The sequence below is a fragment of the Malaya genurostris genome, chromosome 3, assembly GCF_030247185.1.
Source record: "Malaya genurostris strain Urasoe2022 chromosome 3, Malgen_1.1, whole genome shotgun sequence".
Taxonomy (NCBI): Eukaryota; Metazoa; Arthropoda; class Insecta; order Diptera; family Culicidae; genus Malaya; species Malaya genurostris.
The window spans coordinates 9,390,825-9,408,519 of record NC_080572.1 but is presented as its reverse complement, the minus strand read 5'-3'; the positions used below and the strand labels follow the sequence as shown (position 1 = coordinate 9,408,519).

Sequence of the window (17,695 nt, the reverse complement as noted above, 5' to 3'; positions counted from 1 at the left end):
CTAATCTTAGCAAAACACATTATAGCAATTTCGACTGACAACACTGCCGGTGGGTTTACTTCACTTGACTGCCGGTGGGTTTTGACTTGACAAACTTGGCTACTTGTCACTATTAAATCTAATTTCCCATTAATGAATATTAGGAATTTTAAATTTGATTCAAATTAATTTTATTTTTTTCGTAAAATGATGAGCCATTTTTCTGACTAAGTGCTAAATTGGCTGAAATAGTACTAAAGAAATATTAAAAAAGTATACAAAGAGATGAATTGATCGATTTATACAGATAATTGCTTCAAAATGATACTTAACATGAAAAAAAAGATGGTTGCCGATTAGTCGAATTGAGCAAATTGTGCCGATTCGACGAACTGAGCAAATGTTTCTGTGTGTGTGTGTGTGTGTGTGTGTGTGTGTGTGTGTGTGTGTGTGTGTGTGTATGTGTGTGTGTATGTGTGTGTATGATTTTCACAAACTTAGATTCACATGAAAGGTCTCTTGGTCCCATAGGGTGCTATTGAATTTGACCCGGAACGGACTTCCGGTTCGGGAGTAACGGGGTAGAAGTGAAAAAGTGCACTCGATTTTCTCTGATACCACTCAACCGATTTTCTTCAACTAAGATTTAAATTAAAGACCTTGTATTCTCATAAGTTGCTATTAAATTTCAACTGGATCTGACTTCCGGTTCGGGAATTATGGGGTAAAATGTGCAAAATGAACTAAAAACGTGCTATAGATTTTCTCAGAGACCGATCATCCAATTTTTATAAACTTAGATTCTCACGGTGCCATACGAAATTTATGAATTTCATCCGGATGCGATTTCCGGTTCCGGAGTTATAGGGTAAAGTGTGTTAAATATTGTACACCGTCACTTAAACCGGCGAAACAAAACTGCAAAATTTTTACTAAATTGGACTCAAAACTCCACAAATCGATAGCCATTCTCAGTAGACAGCCAAGCAAACCGATTCCGGCTATCCTAGTTCCCGGTTTACGATTAACGACGGTTGATAATAGTCATGTTCAAAAATGAATCTTACTCACTTTTCTCAGAGATTGCAGAACCGATATTCCTAATCGAAGGGTCAAATGATAGGTCTTATGATTCTACCAAAAATTACTGCATATTTTTGGATTCAACAAAAATTTACATCGTCGTTTAGAGTACGATGTCAAAATCGTATAAAATCTTCAAAATTTGAATAAAAACTAGTAGAGTTTGTACGTCATGTTTGTTGATGGCCATACGAACAGACATCGATTATACCAGTTCTCGTGTTCCGGTACCGGATGTACCTACAACAGTGGAACTCACTTCGTTTTCTTGTTTTTCAGTCTGTAGGTTATACAAGTTAATGCACAAACAATCCCCTGATTTCTTTCCAGATTCGAAGATAAACATTTTGAATAGAACACTATAGCACTACATATGAGAATATGATTGATATGAGAAAGACATCATTACATTATCAGAGGTGTATTAAAACAGGTTTTCTATAATATTTGATAGTCTCGGTTAAAAGTGGCGGTTTTCATACTGATTTCATAATCTTTCCGTATGAGAATGGCGAAACTTTAGGAATTTAGAATGGTGAATGTTTAAGCCATGTAGTTTTTGCTCGATTGATTGACTTAACTGTCCTGAAAAAATTAACGACGATCAGTCTAATTTGTCTTCATAGAAACGGCTCATTATTTTATGTATAAATTTTCATTCACTTCTTCCATTTCATGGATTGCGTTCCGCGGAGTTTTATAGCAACGTTCAAATAATTACCACTGCAAACACGGGAAAGGAAAGCATTATCGGAAGAAACACCACTAGAAGTACAATGAGCTGTGATAATCGCCACACAGAGCACTTTGCAGTGAGTGTCGATAGCTTCAAAATGTGAAATTACAGATAAGCGATGAAACCTTGATGTGGCATGAAAGAGCACCGAGTGTCGTTGATGGTCGGATCTCTTCGTACAAGTTAAGCTATGAGGCCAACAAAGGCACGAATCGCGTTTTTCATCTTTAGCCTTTGTAATTTTGTAAGGTTTCATTGTTACATTTCGGTTTTTTTCATGCGATATGAGTTAATATCCAGTTTAATTTTGAAAAAAAATGTACACTATTTAGAAAATGAAAAGTTCGTTGTGTGTTTCATCGCAACATAGTTTGCTGATGACTCGATTTCAAAGAATTGAATTTCGCATACAGAAAGTGGAACAAATGATTAAATTCGATAACAGTCAATGGAAACATACTGCCTTCAATTTAAGTGTACACTTGGGAAAATCGGTTCAGTCAGCTCTGAGCAATCGATGTGAATTCCAATCCGGAATTTTTTGTTCATTATTTCCGGTGCTTCCGGGACCGTAATTCGAAGACCTGAATAGCAAAGTTTAGTAGTCAAGAATTAACAATACTCACAAATTAGTATAGCTCAGAGACCAAGTTTGAAGATTCCGTACCTTCACTTCGTCATTTTTATGACGGCTTTAAATTTTCTACAATACCAACCTATAGCCCCGGAACCGGTGGTTAGATCGCAATAAAATTTTACAAAATTAGTGAGATCGTGAGACCTTTTATTTGAATATATGCCTGGGAAACTAGGTTGAGACATCACTAAGAAATCAATATTAGTTCAATTTCGAAGACTGCTTCTAGAACCTGGAACTGGGAAATGATGTGGACGAAATGAATTTGTTGAGTCATCCATATACATATATACACATACCGAAGCAAAGAGACACTTTACGATCTCGACAAACTTAGTCGTATGGTATATAAGAGTCGTCACTTGGCCCTCCGGACCTTGTTTGGGGTGGTTCTGAATTCCAAGATGGCGACTTTCGGTTTATTGATATTCCTTGAAAACCCAATATCCATATTATAAGGGTTGGAATGATTATCAATAAACCACAAGTCGCCATCTTGGAATTCAGAACCACCTCAAACATCGTTTTCCGACATCTACTCATCAAACCCGCTCCGAAAATACCCATATTGTAAGGGTTTTCAAGGAATATCAATAAACCGGAAGTCGCCGTCTTGGAAATTGATGCTGCTTAGAACATTCTTTGCCTGCAAATACTAATAATTTTTGTTCCATAGTTATCCAGTATATTATACATATCCAATAATATACATACATAGAGAAAATTTTTTTTACGTTCTAAATTCCAAATAACGTAAATTTTTTTACGTTCAAAATTCCAAATAACGTCATAACTCGATTTACGAAGTCCCGATTATTACCTAAATGAAGGTTTGGGTGTATTCACTAGTTCATGAAGAGAGAATAAGGTTTAACGCCCATCAGACTCGTTTCGAGTGACATTTGTCGGGTCTGCGTTGCCGTCCCATGTTTATGTGGATAGAATTCGTCCTCCTTTTCGGCTTTTTGTTCCACATGTAAAGAATTGTACGAACTACAAAAAAGTTGGCAACACTTACTGTAGAAATGTAGTATAAAGTGTGAGGGATCCCATTCAGATAATGATTGCAACAAAGAAATTGAAAAATGTATTTATTGTGGACAGTGTCCTCATGATCTATCAGTATGCGCTGCATTTAAGTTGCATAAAGACAAAATGGAGCTTTAAAAGCACGGTCTAAGCACACATATGCAGAAATGCTTTAAACGCCCCCCCCCCCCCTCTTTGGGAACCGAAAACGGTTTTTCAAATCTAGCGAAACCAGAGGAATCTGACTCTGACGGAAATAGTGAAGGTACTTCAATGATCACTACCCAAGGGTCAGTTAAGAGAACGAAATCCTCCTCCAAATTACCAAAAAAGACACCTAAAGTTGCACCTTTGAGAAAAGATTCCCGTGTTAAATAAAAGAAGTTAAAACTAAAGACTGTGCCTTCTGGTTTGTCTAATTCACAAACCAATCCAGGATAAAGCACAGAAAAAGATAATAATCCAGTGAGCTCCATTTTACAGCCAACAGGATTACTGAAGTTTTCGGAAATTGTAGAATGGATTTTCTCAGCATTCAATATATCTGAACCATTAAAAACCCTCAGAATGGCATTCCTTCCAATAGCTAGAACGTTTTTGAAGCAGGTATCAGCTCAATGACCAATTCTCTCAGATTTTGTATCATTTGATGAATAATTTACCATCCGCCGCAAATGATTCAATTACTGTTCTGCGGTGGAATTGTCGAAGTATCATCCCACAACTTGATTCATTTAAAGTTTTATTGCAGAGTCAAAAGTGTGATGTATTTGCTTTGTGTGAAACATGGCTTACATCAAACATAGCTTTAAATTCTAATGACTTTAACATTATACGTCTCGATAGAGACTCTCCGTGTGGCGGAGTACTTTTAGGAATTAAGGAATGTTATTCCTTTTATGGATTAAACATTCTTTCGACTTCTAGTATAGAAGTTGTTGCTTGTCAAATAAATGCTTCGGTATACATTTCTCCAAGAGCTCAAGTTGGACAACGACAGCTTAATGGAATGGGCGAAATCCTCCCTGTTCCAAGATTGATTTTGGGAGATTTCAATTCGCACGGAATTATGTGGGGTTCCGCTTACAATGATGACATCTTTAATATATAATATTTGCGACAATTTTAACATGACAGTATTAAATATACATAGTATGACACGGATCGCAAGACCTCCTGCACACCAAGTGCATTCGATTTATCTCTTTGCTCGACTCCAATTCGACAAGATTGCACCTGGAAAGTATTTCCTGATTTACACGGTAGCGATTATTTACCAATCATCACCTCAATTAGCAGTAACATAGGCATTGTTAATTCAGTTAATATTCCATATGATTTGACAAAAAATGTCGACTGGCTTAAATACCAAAGTAGTATCTCAAGTACCTTAAACGCAGTGGAAGAGCTCCCCCCACTTGAAGAATATGACTTCCTCGATTGTTCGATGCTGGAGGCCGCAGAATAATCCCAAACTAAACGTTTTCCTGGGCCAATGGCTAACAGAGTGCTCAGAGACTAAACTCGCAAAACACAATGCTTGCAAGACGTTTCTAACACGGGGAGGAGGAACTCCTCAGAATTTTGAAATATTCGTGGTTTTAGAAACCAAATACAAGAGAATACTTCGGGCGAAGAAATGTAGCTGTTGGAGACATTTTGTTGAAGGTTTGTCAATAGAAACCTCAATGAGCACTCTTTGGAACACGGCCAGACGCATGAGGAATCGTAACATGGGAAATGAGAGTGCAGAATAGTCGAACCGATGGATATTTGACTTTGCTAGGAAAGTATGTCCAGATTCTGTCCCTACGCTGAGCATTATTCGGGAATCTCCTACAACTAATGGTTTCATTGATAGCCCCTTTTCAATTATGGAATATTCTATAGCACTCTTGTCTTGTAACAATAACGCTCCTGGGTTAAACAGAATTAAATTCAACTTGGAGAGGAATCTACCCAATCTCGCAAAAAGACGTTTGTTGGAATTGTTCAACAAGTTTCTTGTTCCACCTGACTGGAGGCAAGTGAAAGTTATCGCCATTCAAAAGCCTGGGAAACCTGTTTCCAATCACAATTCATATAAACCTATTGCAATGTTGTCCTGCATCAGAAAATTGTTCGAAAGATTTATTCTTCGACGCCTCGACACTTGGGTCGAGACGAACGGCTTGTTATCAGATACTCAGTTTGGTTTCCGTATAAATAAAGGGACGAATGATTGTCTTGCATTACTTTCGTCTGACATCCAAATTGCCTTCGTTCGAAAACAACAAATGGCATCTGTATTTTTGGACATTAAAGGAGCATTTGATTCAATTTTCATTGATGTTCTTTCAGACAAGCTCCACCAACATGGACTTCCAGCGATTATAAATAATTATTTGCACAACCTTTTGTCAGAGAAATGCATGTATTTTTCACATGGCGATTTGGTAACATTCAGAATTAGCTACATGGGTCTCCCGCAAGGCTCATGCCTCAGCCCGATCCCCTATATTTTTTACGTGAACTACATTGACAGCTGTCTAGTAACCCCAAGGTCAGTTACTAGACCCAAAGCTATTGATCTGCAAAAACCATTGCAAGATACCTTAGATAACTTGTCCGTTTGGGCTGTTCATCTGGGTATCGAATTCTCTGCGGAGAAAACAGAGTTGGTCGTCTTTTCAAGAAAGCATGATCCCGCGCAACTACAGCTCCATATGATGGGAAGAATGATTGCGCAGGTTTTGACTTTCAAATACCTCGGGGTGTGGTTTGATTCCAAATGCACGTGGAGAGGACACATTAGGTATCTGATAACAAAATTCCAACAAAGAGTAAATTTTCTTCGAACAATAACAGGATCTTGGTGGGGTGCTCATCCGGAAATTCTAGTAGAATTGTATCAGACAACGATACTTTCAGCGATGGAATATGGATGTGTTTGCTTTCGTTCCGCTGCGAACTCACATATTATTAAACTTGAGCGAATTCAGTATCGCCGTTTGCGAATCGCTTTACCCGATCAGATGTAATGACAGAATAATAACAACTGGAGTAATTTTTTTCAGAAATATTTTGTAACAATTTTGAAATATATTGTTAAAATAACAAAAATTATAACAAAAAAGACTCTAACGGGAACAAGATCGTAACAGATTTTGAAATGTTTGTATCACAATTATTATTGAATTTGATATAGCTACGACATGAAGCAACGGAAGAACTCATTTTTAAAATTAATGAATTTTATCATGAGTTTTGCAAACGAAAATGAAACATCATAACTGATTTTGTTATTATATTGTTATCATAAGTTTTCACTTTCTCCATTTGTTAGATATCTCAAAATAACACAAACACTGTTGATATACTTGTGTTATAATTTTGTTATGTGCATCTGATCGGGTAGGCTGCATGCATTCGACTGCTAATATCCCTGGTACTGAATCCCTTGGTTATTAATAACTTTGAAAGACTAGTCGAGCTTCAATCTCAAACAAGATTCATGGCAGTATATTTCAACCATATATCACAGGAAATCAAGATATATTCCTATCCGTGTCAGCCTCCAAAATGTCCCTGACTCAACTTTATTTTTCGACACATCCATGCAGCGTGAAGTGCGTGAAATCCCGGAACACCTACGCTCGATGGAAATCCCAAAAATATTTAGAAGTAAGTTCAGGCCTATTGACACTGAGAAAATGTTTTACACGGACGGATCACGAATTGAAGATACTACTGGGTTTGGTATGTTCAACAATAATTTTTCGGTCTCATTCAGGCTTCAAGAACGAGACGAGACTAATCATTGTGTTTGTGGCGAAGGTTATCGCGATATTAATCATGTCGTTTGGACATGCATGGAGTGTCGTGATGTCAGATCTCAAATAATAAATTCTTTGCGTACCTATAGTCACAACGATTTTAATTTAATAACTGTCCCAGTCGGATACATTCTTGTTTGTCCCAGTCGGAGACATTCTTGTTTGTCGTGACCTTCCATACATGAAACTTTTTTATCGTTTCATAAAGACAGTTGGAGTTTCAATTTAATAATTGACCCTTTCAAGACTTAGTTCTAATTCCAACTGCGTCCATTAGTTCATCCAATAGCTAAATTGTCATAAAAATGATGTAATAATACAAACCAACTCAAAATAGGTTATGAAATTATCAACAAAATGTATAAAAATAACAGCTTATAGCTTATAATATATAAAATGACGAAATACCTAATATGATATTAAAAGAATAAGAGAAATGTGTTTTATTAAATTAAAATCGTTGTGACTTAAGAAATTAACGTATGTATGGAAAAAAATGATGGTTCCGTTTGAAAATTACTATTAGGTCAATGATCAAGTTAGAAGAGCATATTGAGGACGATTTCAACAAAGTTGTTTGAAAGTTACAATGTGTGCTCGAATCAGTTTGTAAGTAAATCACTGTGAACACTTCCGGTTCCGGAGATATAACTGAAAGTCGACAATCGACAGATCACCCTCTTCCATATCCACACAATACTTGGGGCTTGGAGGTATAATCGAATAAGTGACGTCCAATCGATTTTTTTCTACCCGAGCAGTTTTCTTGAGGATTGAACCGAATTAATTACCATTATTAAATTACCGAAATCAATCTGAAAATAATTGGATCTATTATATTCAGGTCAAAAGTTTGAATGATAAGAGAAAGAACAATTAGGTGGATTAAAAAGTTTATTTCAATGAAAAAATATATGGAAAACATTTTTGTGATAGATTTATTGGTCCTAAGAAGAACCGTTGTTAAAACTTTCCTATGTTAACCAATATTGAGTGATCTGCACATCGGGAAAAGTTTCGCTCTTGTGAACGCAAGTCTCTCCGATTTTCGGTCCACAGTTAGCCATTCAATTGGTGATCGCGAAAACAGCACGTAAATCGAATTAGTTCAAAACCATTTGAACCATTTCTGGTTGCATTTAAACGATCTTTTTAAACATTAGCATCACAACACACTTTCACACAATAATGGTGCTGGCCTCGAGCGTTTAGGGAGGCGTAAAGCAATCCTTGGGCCCTCATTTTTTCCCCGGGCGTCAAATTTCTTCGGTATGCCACTACACTTATTTGGTGTGAATGGCGCAGATTGATCATACAGTCACAGTCGATGCTGAATAAATTTGAGTATTGATGGGAAAAGGCAGTTGAACAGTACTGGAAATAGTTTGCATTTATTTAATTTGGGGTGTGAAATTGAAATTTGCATTATCTCATATTCTTTAAAAATAGCCTGAGTATAACTTGTCGAATCGAAATTCGTATTATTTGTTGAACCCAATTTTGATTTTGCCCCGATAAAGATATTTTATTCAAGTAATGTAATAACTGTTTGTTCACATGAGGTTTAAATTTTAGTACTTTTCCTGTGAAGAAAGTTTTCTTTTTTACAATGGAGGTGACATCTTTTCTCTGATTACCTCAATGAAGCTGGACATACGTTTACACTACCCCTACACTCAATCTCCAAATACTTGACTCATTTAACAATGGTGCTCCATCATTGCATTATTTTTACACCAGCCTAAACAGAAGACTCTCCTGTGTAGCCATGATTACTCGTCTCTTGTACATTGCAGTACCGAAATACTGTATATAATGTAGGTAAAAGAAGTTGCTCACTAACAACTCTCAAATCACGACTATATCTAGTAACGAAGGCTGAGGTTGTTCGGTGTGCTATCGCGACTCATAGTTGCCGAGGTCTCTCCGGTAGTGGCGGCGATGGTTCGGTTAACAGCTCGCATTGGATTATCGGGCAGCAACCACAACAGTTTCCATTCAACACTCACGCGGTGGAGACAGCGAGTGGCATTTGTGTTTGCCGTCGAGGAAGCACAACTCGCCGGAAATTAACCATACCCGCTCTGGCCAGTACTTGTAACAGAAACTAGTGTCGTTTTTTCAGCATCTTCTTCTAGTAGTTGACCACTCTTTCACCCACCCACTGGAGTGAGCCGAGTCGTAGTAGTGTGGAAAGCGGTTTTCATTTTTTTGTTCATTGCTACCAGTGACTGTGAATTGATTTATTTTGTGCGTATCAGTCTGCACGTTTTTTTTTGTGAAAAGCTAACTGCTTTCAGTCTGTTGTAATGTTTTCTTTTCTTTTTGAATTGCCATTAAAGTTGTGTGATGATCTTATTACATATTTTAGAGATTAGGTATTTTTCCTTGAACGTGCATAATTGAAGCGAAGTTGTGAGGAACGAATAGTGTGAAGTGAAGTGCTTTTCTTTGATAAATTGTTCGGATTCGGTGAAGGCATGAACGCTTCAAACCGTTTGGAGAAAATTTTCCGGTTGATTTTCAATGCTTCGAAAGTGATAATATTGCGTTATTCATGTGTATGCTGATCTGTGTCTATTTTTCCCTAGCAGAGTTCATCCTTGGAGAAAATGAAATGTTGATGAAGTTTTATTAAAATATAAATAAGCGAAGAATGTTTAGAAACGGTTTGATACAAAAGCATGTCAGAGAAGTGTTCGATTTGTAATTGGATGTTGTTTAATTGATGAGCAAAGCTGGTGTCGTGATCGCTTTGCTAAGCAGAAAATTGACCAACATCAATCGATAGAAACGAGAAGATTGTTTCAAAAGACGTTGGACGCCGTGAATGTTTGTGTTTCGCGACAAGCTGCATTTCGTCAAAGATCTGAAAACGATACGGCAAAATTTTGTAGAAATAAAAAGGCAATATTAGCCGATTTATAACGGTAAGTAGTTGCGAAATGTTTAATGGATCATTTGTGTGGATTATATTCCAGCAAACTATACTACTTCTTTCGAGGTTCTTAGTAATTGCACAACGAGCCGATTGATTCAGCAGCAAAAATAAGACTTAGTCTTCTAAATAGAAACTTAGGAAGATTGCAATAAAGAAAATAATCTGTTTAGAATAAATCATATCTACTCGTTTCTACTGAGAAAATCAATTCCATTTAACGAAGTTTTTAAGATATCCATTTCGTTATAAAATTCCATCTAACAAAAACAAGAAACCGGAATATAGTAGTAAGACTTTGTTTATAATTTCAAAATTCTTTATTTATTCTTCCAAATCTATTTCATCTTCCTCAAAGTAATCTCCTCGGGCCCTTGTGTCAACGTTTTTTTAATCCTCGAAACAGTTGTTAAAGTCAATCTCCAGAATAGCCTTCAAAGCCAGAATAGCCAGAAATCACCAATACTATATTGGTTGAATTTTTGGTGAAAAAATCACGAATAATCAAAGCAGGCAGCGACGGTGCATTATCGTGGTTCAAAAACCAAAAGCTGTGGGCCCATAATTCCGGCCTCTTTTTACAAATAGCTTCGCATGACGCATAACACTCGAATAATATTCCTTGTTGACAGTTTGACCGGTCGGAAGGAATTTGGAGTGTACCACACCTCAATAATCAAAGAAAACTGTCAACATTAGCCATCCTGGACGTTGTTCGTTGTCAACGCGTTCTCGAACACCTGCTCGCGACATACAATTATCACCGAAGGCCTTTTGCAACATTCTGAACGAACACCAGAAAATCAATTCCGCACACAAAATTCAATGGAACTTCTTTGTTGAATAATTTTACTCATTGTAAAAATCGCTAATTGCACTTTTAATACTTCAGAAAGACAGACGTATACTAAACACAGATGTCGCCGACAGTCGTATCAAACTATAAAAAAAATCAACGAATAAGGTTTCCGTACGAAATATAATTCAAAAGTCTTACTACTTTTTGACCACAGTAGTATGCGCTCTGCAGTTGATCTGCTGATGGAAATGACTCTAATGATGGAATCGAGATAAAAGGAAATAAAAAACGAGAAAAATAAATGCTTTGAAATATGTTAATAACGGTATCAGGTACAGAACGAATTTTATCAACTATACTTGACGTCATGACACGTAAATTATTACGGTTACTCTACGAATTGTTTATTTTTTGCACAGAGTTAGAAATTGTTCAACTTTGATTTAAATAGTTGGTCAATGTACTTTAATAGTTTTGCAATTTAGTCATAGGTTGCACTTTTTACCTTTTTTATAAATATAAAAAATAGGTATAGAATTCGCTCAAACTTTAAGAAAATTTTCCGAGGCCCGGAGGGCCTAGTGTCATATACTAATCGGTTCAGCTAAACGAACAACAAATGAAAGGTCTCCCCGTCACCCAGAACGCTATTGAATGGTTTTGAGATCGGATGTTTACTTTTTGAGCTATACGAAGCTTAATGTCAAAATTTTTTGACAGTATCTGTCACATTTGACCTTGAAAACAGAATATGTTTCCAGACTTGGATTGCGCACGGTAATAGCTATCCAACAAGCCATAAATTGTTAAAATCCGTCCATTTTTGACGGAAATATCGATATTTTTGTGTAAGCGATTTTGCCCCCTATTCCTGCAGTAGGAGTTTTAAGCGCTGTATGACAAAGCAATGCTTAGAAGTAACGTGAAACACGATTTTTTATACTGTTACATACATTTGTTTCTAAGTACCCAAAAGACTGTGTACAGCATGATATTTTGTCTTGGACCGATTTTAGCACGGTTCGTTTTGGCAACATAATCGTTCGAATATGACATATGTAAACCAGGCGAAGTCAGCATTTTCGAGTTGAAAGCAATTCCATAATTATATTGATTTAAACTACTCACAGCAATAAATGCTGGGAGAACATAACACCCATATACCATTCGAATCAGTTCGTCGAGATCATCAAATGCGTGTGTGACAAATAATTTCACTCAATTTTCTCGGAGATGACTCAACCGTTTTCTACAAACTCAGATTCATATGAAAAGTCGTACGCTCCCAAACAAGGTTCCTGAATTATGTTTGGATCCGACTTCTGGTTCCGGAGCTACAGGATATGTGAAAGGAAATTAAAATAGTGCAACTCATTTTTCTCGTAGATGACTGAACCGATCAAAGATTCAAATGAAATCTAAGAACCGTCTAAGATTCAAATAAAAGGTCTTGATTTTTAGTCAGATCCAACTTCCGGTTGATTAGTATAACAATGTCCATTTCACATAAATTAATCAGATTTATCGGGTTTGCAGATTTGTTTCTCAAAGCTCAATCATTTTCTGAATTTTACCGATTCCGGCTTCCGATTCTGGAATTACAGGGTGATGAGTTGAGAACTATTGCAATTTGTTCGTCATGTTAATTTACGGTCGTATGAACTCTGGAAGTACCGTAAATAATGACGAAAAACTATAAATAGTAACATACTTCTACATCTCATGGAATGTTCAATCGATTGTAACACGTTTAGATTCAAATTCGATCCGATTTGCCGTTTCCACGTTACAGGGTAATAAGTGATTAAAATCTAAAACGACAATCATTAAAATAATGCCATGAGAATTAAACACCGAAGAATATTCATGCAATAAAACATATACGAATTGTTTAGAAAAAGTATCATCTCACTGTTAGGTGGATTAAACACGTTTTATTTTTATCTCTGATATTCGATTTGGCTTTTTTGAGAAAACTATTGAGCTTTGAGAAACGATTCGATACTGGAACCGGAATTCGAAAATCGGTGTAGCCATCTTTGAAAAATCGAAATGCGAATTAAATTTTTGGATGTCTTCCGAATCAAAAACTGAATACCACTAAAACTGAAATAAGTTTATTTGTTTATCGACTATCCAAATCTGCTAACCCGATAAACCTGATTAATTTATGTGAAATGGACATTTTTATACTAATCGCTCTGGGGATAAACCGAAAGTTGTATCTGACTAAAAAGCAAGATGTTTTATAGGATCTCAAAACTTTTCATTTGAATCTTAGATCGGTTCAACCATCTCCGATCTCGACGAACTGATTCGAATGGTATATGGGTGTTATGTTCTTCCAGCATTTATTGCTGTAAGTAATTTAAATCAATATAATCGAAAATTGTCATATTTACATATGTCATATTCGAACGATTATGTTGCCAAAAACGAACCGTGCTAAAATGGTCCGAAGCAAAATGTCACGAAACAGGATGCTGTACACAGTCTTTTTGATACTTAGAATCAATTGTATGTAACAGTATAAAAAATTGTGTTTCACGTTGCTCCCAAGCATTGCTTTGTCATACAACGCATAAAACTCCTACTGCAGGAGTAGGGGGAAAAGTCGCTTACACAAAAATATCGATATTTCCGTTAAAAATGAGCGGATTTTAACAAACTATGGCTTGTTGGATAGCTATTACCGTGCACAATCTAAGTCTGGAACCATATTCTGTTTTCAAGGTCAAGTGTGACAGATACTGTCAAAAAATTTTGACATAAAACTTCGTGTAACTCAAAAAGTAAACACCATCTCTGAGATCTCGACCTCTTTGTTGACAACACACATACAGATCCACACACATACACACACGGACATTTGCACAGTTCGTCGAGCTGAATCGATTGGTATATGACACTCGATCCTCCGGGCCTCGGAAAAGTTTTCTAAAGTTTGAGCGAATTCTATACCTATTATATATATATATATATATATATATATATATATATATATATATATATATATATATATATATATATATATATATATATATATATATATATATATATATATATATATATATATATCCCCACTTGAAGAATATGACTTCCTCGTTTGTTCGATTCTGGAGGCCGCAGAACAAGCCCAAACCAAACGATTTCTTGGTCCATCGTCTAACAGAAGACCTCCAAATCCTTGGTGGGACAAAGAGTGCTCAGATGCTAAACACGCGAAACAAAATGCTTTCAAGACGTTTTCAAAACGAGGAGGAGGAACTCCTCAGAATTTTGAAAAATTCTTGGTTTTAGAAACCAAGTACAAGAACATACTTCGGGTTAAGAAATGCAGCTATTGGAGACATTTTGTGGAAGGTTTGTCAAGAGAAACCTCAATGAGCACTCTTTGGAATACGGCCAGACGAATGAGGAATCGTAACGTAGGAAATGAGAGTGAGGAGTACTCGAATCGATGGATATTTGATTTTGCGAGGAAAGTTTGTCCAGATTCCGTTCCTACGCATAGCATTGTTAGGGAGTCTTCTTCAAATGATGATTCCATTGATAGCCCCTTTTCAATGATGGAATTTTCCATAGCACTCATGTCTTGTAACAATAACGCTCCTGGATTGGACAGAATTAAATTCAACTTGGTGAAGAATCTGCCCGACCTCGCAAAAAGACGTTTGTTGGAATTGTTCAACAAGTTTCTTGAGCAAAATATTGTTCCACCTGACTGGAGACAAGTGAAAGTTATCGCCATTCAAAAGCCGGGGAAACCAGCTTCCAATCACAACTCATATAGACCCATTGCGATGTTGTCCTGCATCAGAAAATTGTTCGAAAAAATTATTCTACGACGTCTCGACACTTGGGTCGAGACGAACGGTTTGTTGTCAGATACTCAGTTTGGCTTCCGTAGAAATAAAGGGACGAATGATTGCCTTGCATTACTTTCGTCTGACATCCAAATCGCCTTCGCTCAAAAGCAACAAATGGCATCTGTATTTTTAGACATTAAAGGAGCATTTGATTCAGTTTCCATTGATGTTCTTTCAGACAAGCTCCACCAACATGGACTCCCAGCGGTTATAAATAATTATTTGCACAACCTTTTGTCAGAGAAACGCATGCATTTTTCACATGGCGATTTGGCAACAATCAGAATTAGCTACATGGGTCTCCCGCAAGGCTCATGCCTCAGTCCGCTCCTCTATAATTTTTACGTGAATGACATTGACAGCTGTCTAGTAACCCCATGTACACTAAGACAATTGGCAGATGATGGCGTGGTTTCAGTTACTGGATCCAAAGCTATTGATCTGCAAAAACCATTGCAAGATACCTTAGATAAATTGTCCGTTTGGGCTGTTCATCTTGGTATCGAATTCTCTGCGGAGAAAACAGAGCTGGTCGTCTTTTCAAAAAAGCATGATCCCGCGCAACTTCAGCTTCATATGATGGGAAGAATAATCGAACAGGTTTTGACTTTCAAATACCTCGGGGTGTGGTTTGATTCCAAATGCACGTGGGGAGGACACATTAGGTATCTGATAACGAAATGCCAACAAAGAGTAAATTTTCTTCGAACAATAACAGGGTCTTGGTGGGGTGCTCATCCGCAAGATCTAATAAAATTGTATCAGACAACGATACTTTCAGTGATGGAATATGGATGCGTTTGTTTTCGTTCCGCTGCAAATTCTCATATTATCAAACTTGAGCGAATTCAGTACCGTTGTTTGCGAATTGCTTTAGGCTGCATGCATTCGACACATACAATGAGTCTTGAAGTTCTGGCGGGAGTTCTTCCATTAAAAGATCGATTTTGGGAGCTTTCATCACGCCTGCTAATAAGATGTGAGGTGCTGAATCCCATGGTAATTAATAATTTCGAACGACTAGTCGAGCTTCGATCTCAAACAAAATTCATGACAGTATATTTTAACCATATGTCACAGGAAATCAACCCTTCAAGATATATTCCTATCCGTGTCAGCCTCCTAAATGTACCTGACTCAACTTTATTTTTCGACACATCCATGCAGCGCGAAGTGCGTGGAATCCCGGACCACCTACGCTCTATGGAAATCCCAAAAATATTTTCAAGTAAGTTCAGGCATATTAACTCTGAGAAAATGTTTTACACGGACGGATCGCGAATGGAAGAAGCGACAGGGTTTGGTATGTTCAACAATAATGTTTCGGCCTCATTCAAGCTTCAAGAACCTGCATCTGTTTATATAGCAGAGTTAGCAGCAGTTCATTATAGCTTGAATGTAATCGTCACATTATCTCCAAACCATTATTTCCTCTTCACAGATAGTCTGAGTGCAATTGAAGCCATTCGCTCAAACGCTGCTGGCAAAAATGAACCGTTTTTCTTGGGTAAAATAAAACAGTGTCTGAACGACATATTGAATAATAATTATCTAATCACAATAGTTTGGGTTCCGGCTCATTGCTCCATTCCAGGCAATGAAAGAGCCGATATTTTAGCCAAACGTGGTGCTATTGAGGGTGAAATTTATGAGAGACCGATTGCTTTCAACGAATTCTATAGCGCGTCTCGCCAAAGAACACTTGCCAGCTGGCAAGCTTCTTGGGATAAAGATGATCTGGGTCGGTGGATGCACTCAATTATTCCTAAAATATCGACAAAGGCATGGTTCAGGGGACTGGATGTGAGTAGAGATTTCATTCGTGTGATGTCCAGACTCATGTCCAATCACTACACGTTAGATGCACATCTCCTTCGAATTGGACTTTCCGAGACTAATCATTGTGCTTGCGGCGAAGGTTACCGCGATATTGACCATGTTGTTTGGACATGCGTGGAGTTTCGTGATGTCAGATCTCAACTAATAAATTCCTTGCGTACCCAAGGTAGACTATCCAATGTCCCAGTTCGCGACATTCTTGCTTGTCGTGACCTTCCATACATGAAACTTCTTTATCATTTCATTAAATCCATTGGAGTTCCAATTTAAATTTTATTTTATGTTAAACTGTTTTCTCTTCCATGAGTTCAACCAATAGCCAACTATAGGATATTGAATATAAGTGGTGAACTGATACAAACAATCCTGAAATAGTTATAAGATCATGTACAAAATAAATGTATTTTATTTAATGTAATTTAAAATAGCAACTCGCTTGATAAAAACAGTGTTTAGATTAACTAATGAGTACCAACATACTAATATGATATTCGAAATGTATTAGGTTTAAACTACTATGTATTGTGGATGCCACGGCGAAGAAAAACTTATGTATATTGCCTATGAAATAAACGTATTTATGAAAAAAAAAAAAAAAAAAATATATATATATATATATATATATATATATATATATATATATATATATAAAAAAGGTAAAAAATAATTTATTTTCCGACAAAGGCCATTTCGGAACAAAAATGAACGCTAACCTGTGAGAGAATAGAGAAAAAGATGTCGATCACGAGAAAGCTGCATCCGCATTTACCGGTCTCATAGGGCAGCATAATTTTTACGACTCATCTCGATTCGGAAGTGAGTTTGCGTCTGCCAAACGGTAATAAGCGCGATCGTACGGCCGTTGCCACCGATCGCTGCGTAAATCCCATACTCCCTTGGTGGTTGTAAACATTAATTTCGAGCGTCACGATTGCGTAGCCTGCGGAGGTGCACTGCGACGTCGCCCACCG

At 37.0% G+C, this 17,695-nt stretch overlaps 1 protein-coding gene across 9 annotated transcripts in view; it reads left to right on the top strand.

The window, feature by feature from the left end:
* Nucleotides 1–9,213: 9,213 nt before the first annotated feature.
* The window catches only part of LOC131435343 (uncharacterized), a 67,682-nt gene continuing 59,200 nt past the window's right edge, over nucleotides 9,214–17,695 (top strand). The window contains exons 1-2 of one of the 9 annotated variants that reach the window (XM_058603128.1): nucleotides 9,214–9,370; nucleotides 9,874–10,209. The gene's annotated coding sequence lies outside the window, so the exon portion shown is untranslated. Of the gene's footprint in view, nucleotides 10,210–17,695 lie in introns of all 9 variants that reach the window. The other 8 variants (XM_058603127.1, XM_058603125.1, XM_058603124.1 and 5 more) reach the window with 8 other exon arrangements.